Raw genomic sequence first — 11,951 nt, 5'->3', positions numbered from 1 at the left:
CACCCAAAATCAATTCAACAACTCACGGTATATACATAATTTTTATAGTTTAAAACTCATCAATTTCATTTCTTTACACAGGAGTGATAATCAAATTCCCTATTCCCTTTGCCCATATAGTTTTCGGATTATTATTATTATTATTATCACTAGTGGTGCTATTGATGTTAGCTTGGGTTATAAAAGATATAGGATGTTAATTCAACCAGGACATTTAGAGGTATTAAAATAGTTTTTCTTGCAATTTTTATGATATTGGTTACGCTAAGTTCCTCATTACATTGCTATTATGTATATAATTTTGAAAATCACTATTGGATACTACATATACAATATCAATTCACAATCACTGCCTGTAAAATTTTACTAAATACAACACAAGATAAAAGAATAAATTAGTCCAATAGTAGTGTCTTCTAAATTGAATGGGGATAGGTGCATGGGATCGTTCAATTCAATTACAATTACAATTTGTTACGTTCAAGATCTTAGCATACAAAATATCTAAACAGAAATAATATAAAAAATATGCACATTAGTTTAGAGAAAAATAACAGCAAAAATCTAAACAATTTAATTTGTATGAAAAGCTAACAAAAGCAAAATTCAATTTTGAGTCTAATTAAATTTTCTCTAAGCATTGTTATATATATATATATATATATATATATATATATATATATATATATATATAATTAGGTTTTTTATGATTTATTTATATTGAACTCCTTGTTTTCTACATAAAATTAACTCACTTGGCACAAAAATTAAAAAATTTAGATTAGATGAGACACGCGGCGCAAAATTAAACTCTAATTAAATTAAAATATGAAATCTAATTAGATTTTCTCTCTACTTTACCTATATATATTACTATTTTCATGAATCCTAAACATGATTTTGCTACCCATAACTTCAATTGAACTCAAAAGGGAGAGAGAGTTGCTTACTCCTCAGTCTTTGTTTGGCCGAAAGTGAGAAGCTTTCTCTTCTCCAAAAGTGTGGAAGATCGAGGAAGGGAGGAACTTGAGGGTTTTGTGTGAGCGCGATGCATGTGTCAGCTGAAAGCAAAAAAAATATTTTTGGCTAAATTATAATTTAGTAAAAAATTTAGTTACAAAATTGATTGTAGCCTTAGGTTACAACCTTACTCAGTAAAATAAACATTATTACATATTTTGAAAATCTAACCATTGATCAAACATTATTACATATTGCGTTAATCAAAAATTATTTACTATATAATTTATATGTTTATATTTATGCATAATTTTAAACTATAAAAAATTGCAATTTAAACAATTTATTAATGACAGCTATTGATCTTCAATTTTTTAGAAATTTTGCAAGCACGGAGTATATAAGAAGAAAATGTAATTTATTGGTGGATTTGTCAAAATTCACCAACAATAAAAATATATTGAGTAAGGTTGTAGCCTAAGACTACAAACAATTTTGTAGCTAAACTTTGTCCTTATATTTAAGCCTTCAAAAAATTTGGTCTATTTTTTATTTATTTATTTTTGGTAATAATTTTTTTTTACCCATCGTTGGGAGGGAAGATTTTGAATCCTTGATCTGTTTCCATTGAAACCATTATAAAAGGTAACAACAAACATTATAAAAACATAGTAAATATTAATCAAATAGATGGAATTTTTGAAATATTAATTTAATAAAATGTTATTAGTGTAACATTGTTTAGATCGAGTTGGACTAGATGTAACTTAAATTTAACCCTTAGAAGTAAGATATATATATAAGGGGATAAATTGCAAATTACACAACAACGTTTAGGAGCATTTGGATTTTCCATCCTAAAATTTTAGAATTTGAATTTTATCCTTGAATATTGTAGGTGTTTGGATTTTATACCCTGATATTTCAAAATTTAGATTTTAGGGGGTGTTTGGATTTTACTTCCTAAAATTTGAGAGTATTTGAATTTTACATATTGAAGTTTCTAAATTTAGAAGTGTAAAATCCAAACATCTTCAAATATTACGAGCTAAAATCTAAAATTTAAAATTTGTAAAATCCAAATACTTAAAAAAAAAAAAAAAGAGTAAAATTCAAATTCTGAAATTTTAAATCATAAGCCTACTGAGTTAAAATGTCAAAATACAACTTTTTTTATATTACTTTTTTCCTAAATACCGCGTAATGGGTGAATCACTATTTCTCCAAAAACAATCCTTTTGCCACCCACTCAAGACTAACAATCCTTTCGCCACAACCCCAAACTCGTATGGAACGCTGAAATAATACCAACATTAATCCAGACTTTTAGGCCTAGAACGCCGACTTATTGAACTAAACACATTGAAGATATTTCAACTGAACTAGGCAGGGACCGCGCGAACGCAGGCCCCCAAGGCAACAAATAGTGACGTAGGCTCTCCCACTTGGGGAGACCTTAGGCTAACACCCCTCCTAAAGTGCAATGTAGGTCACCAACCTAGGCCATGGACCTTCTTGATCGTCCATTTACTCCGTCCAGGTAAGTATGCTGTAAAGTTGGTCAGTGCTTCCTATTTATATCTCCTTGCGTCTCTCTCTTCCTTCCTAAATATTCAATATGGGACTTTAAAGCAAATCGCAAGGGTACAAATTAAAATAGGCTGATAAACCATGCATATACTGCCTCTGTTCCATGCCCATATGCTATTCTTTCAAGCCTTCGGTTCACTGCGCTGAACCACTACCTATCACATTGACATCCAAATTTGCCGCTTATTCAAGGAAATCAAATAGATAATACGTGAGATAAAATCAGACCAATTCCCTTGGATGTCTTTCATTCCTCAGTGTCCTTACTATTCATATTGAATAAACCCAATTTCGCCCACAAAACAATGTTAATTCAGCTGAAAAAATCCATCAATAGTGAAAGAAAATGAGAAAACAACTATACTTTGCTATTGATCACCAAAGTTTCTTCTTCACCGTTTTCATCAAGAAGCTACCATATAAAATAAAATAAATTTGTATACCTTCTAACAAAGCCATTTCCATCACTTTGTGTGTTATTACTTGAAAGAAAAAATTTTCTTGAATTTCTTGGCAGCAGCATAAGATCAGAAATATTATGACACAACCATATAACTTATATATGAAAGAATTTTAGTAGACAAAAAGGGTTCAAAGAGCAAAACTTTCCAAAGACAACAAATTTAGAAAATGTGAACAAATAATGGTTCAAGCTCAAACATTTTATCACGCAGTCTATAATCTCAAAAAAAAAACTATAATGAATATTTCATTGGCAATTATTTGTTGATTATTGAGCTGTTTGGCTTGAACCAAATAGACAGCCGGCATGTGGTGGATCATTTTTACAAAGGTCCTTGATGTGGATCGATGCCGGATAGCTGTTACATTCACGTGTGGATTCCGGTTCCAATTTGGGTAATTCACACATTAGTTTGCTTGCTGCTCGCAAAAAGTAAAAATATCCGAAGTCTGGGTGTTGACCCAAGCAGCGTATTTACTTTGGGCACACTTGTTAGTGGTGCTAAAGCATTGCAATTCAAAATGATGTGAAAACTGTAATTTAAAAAGTGTTGTGAATATACATGTTTAAAGTACTCATAATACAAAAAATGCATTTGATACAAAGTTTCAAATAGCAAATTTTAAAATATGAAAAAAAAACATAATTATATATTTGGTATGTGTATGTTTTTTTTTTTTTTTAAGTAATGAAAAGAATGTTATTTTATTTAAGGAGAGAGAAGTATAAAGTGGTGGGCTTGTAGGGGGAAAAAAAAACAAAGAGTTTAGTCTTGCCAATGAGTCTTACAATTTTCAACTTATTTATAAAAATATCATTCAACAATGTTACTTGAAAACTAAAAATTGGTATGGTGAGTTTTCGAACCCAAAATTGAGAACTGTAACTCAAACACTCTTGATAAAAAACTTTTACCAAACATAGTTTTCTTTTTAGACCTAGAATTTACAATGTTTAAATACTAAAAATTGTTGTTTGAGCTTGCATACCTAACATGCCCTTAGTGCCTAAAAGTGTTGCACTAAAAGTGTTGTTGGTAGCATTGAAAAGTAACTCAATAGTGCCAACGGCGTGGCTTGTGTACACGATGGCAGAAGCATGAGCTTCTTCTTCTTCTTCTTCTTTTTTAAAAAACTAGGTTAGAAATTTACTATATAAATATTCCACCCTTTCCCTTCTGTCCATGCTTTTAGGTATAGGAAGGTACCATCTAGCTCAATTCATCGGTAGTTTTGTTGTTCTCCTTAGAGCATTCCCATCAAAAATCTCAAAAAATTTAGCATTTAGCATCTCAACAACCTACTTTATCTATTTTAACAACTCATTTTACAATACACCAAATATCAAAGGTTTTATATTTTTTACCACTTCATTAACATATTATTTTTTTAATTATTTTTTATTCTCAATCTCATCTCTTCCACTACCCACAACCCACAATCACAACCACAACCACAGCCACAACCACAACCACCACCACCCACAGTCATAGCCACCACCACCACCACCCCCACCCAACTCTAAACCACCAAAATCACAAACAAAAACAAACCACTATACACCCAACAAACCCACAATCACCACCAACCACCATCACCCACCCACCTGCCACCACCATAAACCCCAACCCAAAATCAACCCACCACTAGCCACCACCACTACAAAACAACCACCAAATCACAAAACCCAGCCATCAAACGACCAATCACAAAACAATTACCAAAACCTAGCCACCACAAATCACCAATTACAAAACAACCATCAAAACCCATCCATTACAAATCACCAATCACAAAACAAAACCCAGCCACCAAATCACCAAATCAGAAAACAACCACCCACCAGCAGACCCATCACGTCGAACCAAAGAAAAAGAAGAACCACAGTCATCAAAACCACGTAGAAAAAGAAGAACCACAGCCATCGAACCCACGCAGCCATCGGACCCAAGAAAAACCATGCAGAAAAAAAAATAAAAGAAGAAACCTTCATCGCCACCACCGAACCACAGCCATCGGCAGCCCACAATCGCCATAGCACAATCATCAGCGGAGCACAATCATCGGCAAACCACAAAGAGAGAAGAGAGAAGAAAGAAGGGAGAGAGGAAAGAGAAAGATAGAAGAGAGAGAGCCGTTGAGGTGAATAAAAAATAATTTTTCTTTTACAATCTAGCTACAGTATGGTCTCAAAGATGAGATTGTACTGTAGCTGAATCTTAAAAAAATTAAGATTTAGCATATTTAATGTAGAGGTGTTTTTATCATTTGAGGTGCTAAAAATGTTAAAAAATAGCATTTAGCATTTTTAGCACCTTTGATGAGAATGCCCTTAGCCGTTGCTGTTAGAAATATTTCAAATTTGGAAGAGAGAGAGAGAGAGAGCATTATCAGATACAAACCAAGTAATAATGTGACCCTACTCAATTTTCTTGGTAAGTTCTTCCCCTATAAATTTTCATCCTCCTACTTTGTCTAGTGTGAATTGAACTGCCTGTGAAGTGCAATTTTGAGTCTCACCATGTGTCACGGCAACAAAACCAGTGCAATTGTGACAGCTACCATGGATTGATTGACCCACCAGCCCATTTGTAACAACAACGCGACAACTATCATGAATTGCTGCTTATATAGTTACACTTCATACATATATCGTGGCGCATGATATGAGCTCTGCTTGGGTATATATGAATAATTGCAAAGGGTTGCCCACATGTCACCATTACTTTGAAGCCTAGAGACAGTAAATGAAATTTTTTGCCAGGCCGGGTTAGCTATAGAGTGAAGTTAAGAATCATTTGTGGGAAATTTTGAGAATATTCGACACACTCCAAGTTAAGAATCTACACACTCCAGAGACACTAGTTTCCTCATATTCATTTTAACCAATGTAGACTCATTAAAAAGTTCTCAGAAAAGAGATTGTCCTTTTTTTTTTTAATTGCTATGATATACATGCCTAAGGTATATTTAAGATACAACTTTGTTGTTTACTTCTAACGGGAAAAGAAAATTTCCTAAGTACTTCTTATGAAGAAGAAAATTTTCTTTGAATCAGAGCTAAATTGTTGAAGAGTTAATTTGGCCTTTTTGGAACAAAATATTGTGTTATAAACTACAACAAGATATAGAAAAAGAAGCTTACCTTAATTATTTTATTATTTTGATACATTGAACCAAGTTTAAGTGTGTGCGATTTGAAATCAAGTTCTTATTATTGGAATAAACATACAATACCACTAAACTACAAGGTTTTTGGCTAAACCAAGTTTATTTTATTGAGCACTTGTATACAATTATTACAATTACTATAATAAATAATTTTTTTTTTTTTTAAAAGTGGTTTTACTAGTCTACTACAATCATCTTCACATGTGTAGGTTCACTCCAAGAGTTCTTGTAAACCAATTATTTGACCTCCTTGAGATGATGACATGTCCAATAACCAATCCAATCACCAGTCCACTAGCATATCCCATCATTACCACTTTCCAACTAAATCCTTCTCCATATGATGATTCTTGATTGAGCTCAAAAGTTGGTGTCTCAATATTTTCACATTTCTTGGACAATGGAAAGCCACACAATCCCGAGTTCCCCTCAAATGAGGAATTTTGAAATGTCCCAAATTGTCTATCTTGGGGAATTGGACCTATAAGTTGGTTCTGAGATAAGTTTAAATATGCAAGAAATGTGAGACTTGTTAGTTGCTGAGGGATCTCCCCTTGGAACTTATTTTGGGAGAGATCAAATGATTGGAGCTCGATTAGGTTCCCAAAGGATGATGAGATAGGGCTTGTGAAACTGTTACTTGATAAGTTGAGTACAATCAATTCCTTGAGATTCCCATGTTATTTGGAATTTCTCCATAAAATTTGTTGTTAGAGAAATCAATAGCTGTGAAGATGGTCAAGATCTTTACTAGCTCCATTTCCACTCCCTTATTCATCACACTTATTGAGTCTTCATAATAACCAGAGTTGTCTCCCATGTACTCTAGTTTTGAATTAATTTTTCCAGGGGCCATTAGCATTGTGTTCCAAGTGTTGAAATACTCTGATGGTAACCTACTAGAGAAATTGTTGTAAGAGAGATCGATAACATGCAACTTGGAAAAGCCAAAATTGGTATGAGGACCCCATATAGGACCATGGAATCCATTTGCTCGCAAGATAAGAATCTTCAACTCTAGCAAAGACTCCAACCAAAAGGGGAAGATGTCATTCAAGTTGTTATTTCCAAGATTTAAAACCTCCAGCATTCCACAATTTACCAATGATCGTGGAATCTTCCCATTGATTATGTTGAGACTCAAGTCTAGCGTCCTCAAATTGCTTCCCTTTGTAAAAGTTTCTAGCAACTTTCGATGAAAGCTGTTGTTTCTCATATTCAATATTGAAAGGGAATTGCTGAAGTTAGCTAAACAATGTGGAATTTGACCAATCAACTGGTTGTTAGACAAATCAAGGACTTGGAGAGCATTTAACATGCAATCATCGAAGGGATTCTTCCAGTTAGATTATTATTTGAGGCAAAAAAATAATTTGTAGACAAAGGAGGAGTTGGAAGCAATCCATCCAACATGTTGGAATGCAAGTCTAAATATCTCATATTTTCCAAGGAAGAATGTTTAGAGGTTGTTCAAAACCACTAAAATGGTTAAAAGAAAGATTCAAAGATTGCAATTTCTCCTTTCCAACATTCTAGAACCATTTAGGTACTTTGCCTTCAATTTTGTTATTGGAAAGGTCTAAATATTGTAATTCATTTTGAGATTTTAGGAAAATTGGGAATGCAAGTAACTTGCAAGAATGCAACCTCAAATCTCTGAATTTTGGGAGGGTGGAATTGATCTTTCCTTAAACAAATTGTAACCTGAAAGAAAGAGAGATTCAATACTTCTGAGCTCAAAAAACAGGTTTAACTCCAACATATCATTAGGGTTGATTGAAGTAAGATATAAATATTGTATATACGTGAAATTAGTGATTGTCCTTGGAATAGATCCATATAATTTGTTTATCATCAAATCCAAGTAGTTCAATTGGGATGAAGTGATATTTTGCAATTTGAGAGTGCCGGTCAATTGATTTTGTGAAAGATCTAGTGTAAACAATGAAGTCATTGTAAACAATTGTGATAGGATGGTCCTAGTGAGTGAGTTAGAACCCAAGGAGATGTCAGCTAATTGGGAAAGTCTACTTATTTCACACGGGATTGGACCTATTAACTGATTTTGAAAGATATCCATTGTATAGAGTTGAGTGAGATTTGTTAGTGAAACTGGTAACCTGCCATCGAAACTGTTATTAAAAAGGAATAAAAATTCTAGTTGTGTAAGGTTTCCTGGGGAAGACGGTATTTCCCCATGAAAAAGGTTATTGCTAAGATCTAAAAAAGAGAGATTTGCAAGGTTTCCTAATGTAGACAGAAGTTGACTATGAAAATTGTTGGATGAGAGAGAGAGTGAGAGAGAGAAAAAAAGCTGAGTTAGATTCAGGGCCGGCCCTTCCCTTAGGCGAGTTAGGCAATTGCCTAAGGCCCCCAAGTGGAAGGGAGGCCCCCAAGTGGAAGGGAGGCCCCCAAATTTAAAAAATAATAAGGGGTAGTAGGGAAAAAATAATAATTTAGTATCAGATTTAAAAAAAAAATAGTATCAGATAAATTACAAAAATCTGGTACATCTTTTTAACCAAAAAACAAAAACTTTGGTAAATTATCCTCTGGACAAATCAAAAATCATCCAGATAAACTACATATCTAATCTAAGAGATTAACCACAAAATAATCACAAATCAAAAAAAATAAAGCAATTCAAACCCTAAAAATTTTACCTTTCTCTCTACTCTCTGTCTCTCTAATTCTCTCCACTCCACTGTTCACTTGAATCACTTCTCATCTGCTCGCTCAAGCAACTGAAGCAAGGCAGCAAGCCTGGACCGCCTCGACGCCTCCCTCATCAGTCCGCCTCGCTGCCTGAACGCCTCTCTCATTCTTTCTCTAAATCTGCTCTCCGCCTCCCTCATCAGTCAACTACTCACCACTCACCAACCGTTCACTTCATCTTCAAGTATAAATTATAAATATTTGGGGTCCGGTTTGGGCACTTTCACTTTGACTTGTATTCTTATAATAAGATTAAGAATGGGCCCTGGTTTTGTAACAGTTTTGGGCCTTCAAGTTTTTTGTTTTTTTTTAATGATTCAGCCCTTTTTTTTTCAATGATTCAGCCGTATTTGTAATGATTCAGCCCTTTTTTTTGGGTTATAGATAGGATTTGTTTTGTGTTTTTTTGTGGGTGGGTATTATAAATTAATAAACCTAGTGTTATAGTTGTGCTTAAATTTTTGTTATGCTTGTGCTTTTTTTTTTTAAATTTTAATCTTGTGTTTATATATATATTAGTTAGTGGTAATATATTAAATAAGTCTTTATTTATGCAGGTTGAGATTGCTAAAAACTTGTTATTGTTCAATGAAACTACAACAATACTTTCTATATAAATCAAATTCCATTTCTCATTTGCTCTACACTTGAAAGTTACTTTTTATTTTAGTCTTTATAAATATATTTTTTGATTAGAAATGTCTACTAGAAAATATGCATCTAGATATGAAAAACTTATAAAAAACAAAAAACAAAAAACAAATTAAACTAATTGAATCTCAAAAAGGATCAATGGATAAATTTGTTATTAGTAGTAAACAAAATATAACACAAAATTTAGATGAAATAGATTTTGTTAATTAGTCAATTTGCATCTCAAAAAGCAAGAAAAATAGATTTTAAATGAAATATATTATAATATAAAAATATTAAATAAACATTAATTTAATTAATATATAGGTATAAAAAATGGCCCATTTTTAGTTCTCGCCTTAGGCCCCAAAATGTCTAGGGCCGGCCCTGGTTAGATTCCAAATCGAATAAGGGATAGCCCCTGAGAAGTTACTTGAACTGAGATCCAAAAAATTCAACGACTTGAGGTTGCCTATTGAATTAGGAATTTCCCAGGATAACTTTGTTTGAGATAGATCCAATTTAATCAGGGACTCAAAGTTGTCAATTGAATTGGACAATATCCCAGAAAAATTTATGGAGGAAAGATCCAATAGCTCCAAGGAACTGCCAGAATGAAATTCTGATAGAAAACTAGTGAGAAAGTGGTTATATGATAGATCAATTTTTGAAAACTTGGGCATCAGGAAAATATTTGTGGGAAATTGTCCATGCAAACTGCAATTAGCAAGAGAAAGAGATGTCAAAGAAGATAAAATTACCAGGGATTGAGGTACTGATGATGAAATGTTCACAAAGGCTAATTGAAGTTCTCTCAGATCTGTTATGTTCTGGACAAGTGTTTCAAGATCTAATCTTTTGAGATTCAAAGTTTTAAAATGCTGAAAAACATTATTAAATAAGTAGTTAACACAAGTGACAGAGAGATCAAGTGAAACCAAATTAGACATCCATGAAATTTCCAACAGGATTTGGCCAAATAAGAAGGAAAAAGAGAGGTTTAGATGAGTCAACCTTATAAGCTAGCCAAACTCAGATTGGATTGTAGACAAAGTGAAGTTGTTGTAGGCAAGGTTGAGTTTTTGAAGGTGACTTAGGCTGAAGAAGCTGTTGTTAGACTTGAGAGGCCCATTAAGCCAGCTGTTGCTAAGGTCCAAGTCAACCACCTGACCACTTTCTGCACCGCAAGTGACCCCATCCCTGGAACAACAATCTGTATCTGCCTTCCAAGACTTCATCTTTGGATAAGAAAACCTTGAGAGGGAGGCCATGATGTTGAGAGGATGTATTAGAAGTACTTTGAGAGTGAGAGATGAAGAACAAAAGAGATGCAAGGAAGAATGGCGAAAATTGAGTCATTTTCCCCATGCTGAACATCTTAACAGCTGAGGAAGTTGATGGAAAATTGAGTGGCAAGTGGTACAAGCAGATAAAGAACTGATGAAATAAGAGGATATTTATACCCGCAAAAAAGTATACCTATATAACGGCCAAAATGGCCAAATACCACAATTTTTAGAAATTGGTAGCAAAAAAACACTGTTTTGGAACTAAATAGGGAAATACCACTTTTGTGGAACTTGAGTTCCTCATCAGTTCCGCCACCGTGGCACTGCTAAGCTGGAATTTATGCAATTAAAAAAAATATTGTAGTACTCGAGCTTGGTAAACTCGAGTTCCATGCAACACAGTACTCGAGTATACCACGCTCGAGTACCTATTATTAAAAATATTTATGTTTATGTTTATTTCTATGGTACTCGAGCTTGGTGAGCTCGAGTACCTTGTAAGGAACTCGAGTTTATTAAACTCGAGTTTCTTATAACTTTTTTTTTTTTGTTGGTGAATCAACAAATAAACATAAACATAAATATAAATATAAACATAACAATAAGTAGCTTTTTTAATTTATTTAAATAGAAGCATTGTAAAATATAGAGATTTTAATTTCAAAATATGAATTAATTTCTACATTAATTAAAATTGTTTATTGTTTTCTCATAAAAATTGTTCACTGTTTTTTGCATAAACTATTTCTAGAATTCTACATAAAATTATTTTATGTTCAGCATTATTTAAAAAATTGTTCACTCTCTTTTCTACGTAAATTATTCTTTGTTCACTAATTAAAAAATTGTTCACTGTTTTCTCATAAAACACCTAGTGAAATCGTGTTTTCTAAATTTAAACATCAATCTGAATGCTTTTTCATGTTTGAATTTCACAATAATCGAATTTATTTTTCTGTATTGATAAAATCTATTTCTACATTAATAAAATTTGCTCTCTGCACATCATGTTTACTGTATATTCGAATCCGCTTACTACATTCATAAAATTTGTTTTCTGCATTAATTAAAACTATTCATCGTTTTCTCATAAAAATTGTTCACTGTTTTCTGCATAAACTGTTTCTAGCA

At 32.9% G+C, this 11,951-nt stretch overlaps 1 non-coding gene and 1 pseudogene across 1 annotated transcript; both read right to left on the bottom strand.

Annotated features, from left to right (window-relative positions):
- Positions 1-2,346: 2,346 nt before the first annotated feature.
- On the bottom strand, positions 2,347-2,508 carry LOC142630104 (U1 spliceosomal RNA). The gene has a single exon (XR_012843219.1). It is a non-coding gene; the product is annotated as a U1 spliceosomal RNA (small nuclear RNA).
- A 3,872-nt stretch (positions 2,509-6,380) lies between these two features.
- LOC142628600 (receptor-like protein 6) lies at positions 6,381-10,899 on the bottom strand (annotated as a pseudogene).
- Positions 10,900-11,951: the final 1,052 nt, after the last annotated feature.

Source organism: Castanea sativa, chromosome 3 (assembly GCF_040712315.1).
Source record: "Castanea sativa cultivar Marrone di Chiusa Pesio chromosome 3, ASM4071231v1".
In the NCBI taxonomy this organism is placed as follows: domain Eukaryota; kingdom Viridiplantae; phylum Streptophyta; class Magnoliopsida; order Fagales; family Fagaceae; genus Castanea; species Castanea sativa.
This window is presented reverse-complemented; position numbering and strand designations above follow the sequence as displayed.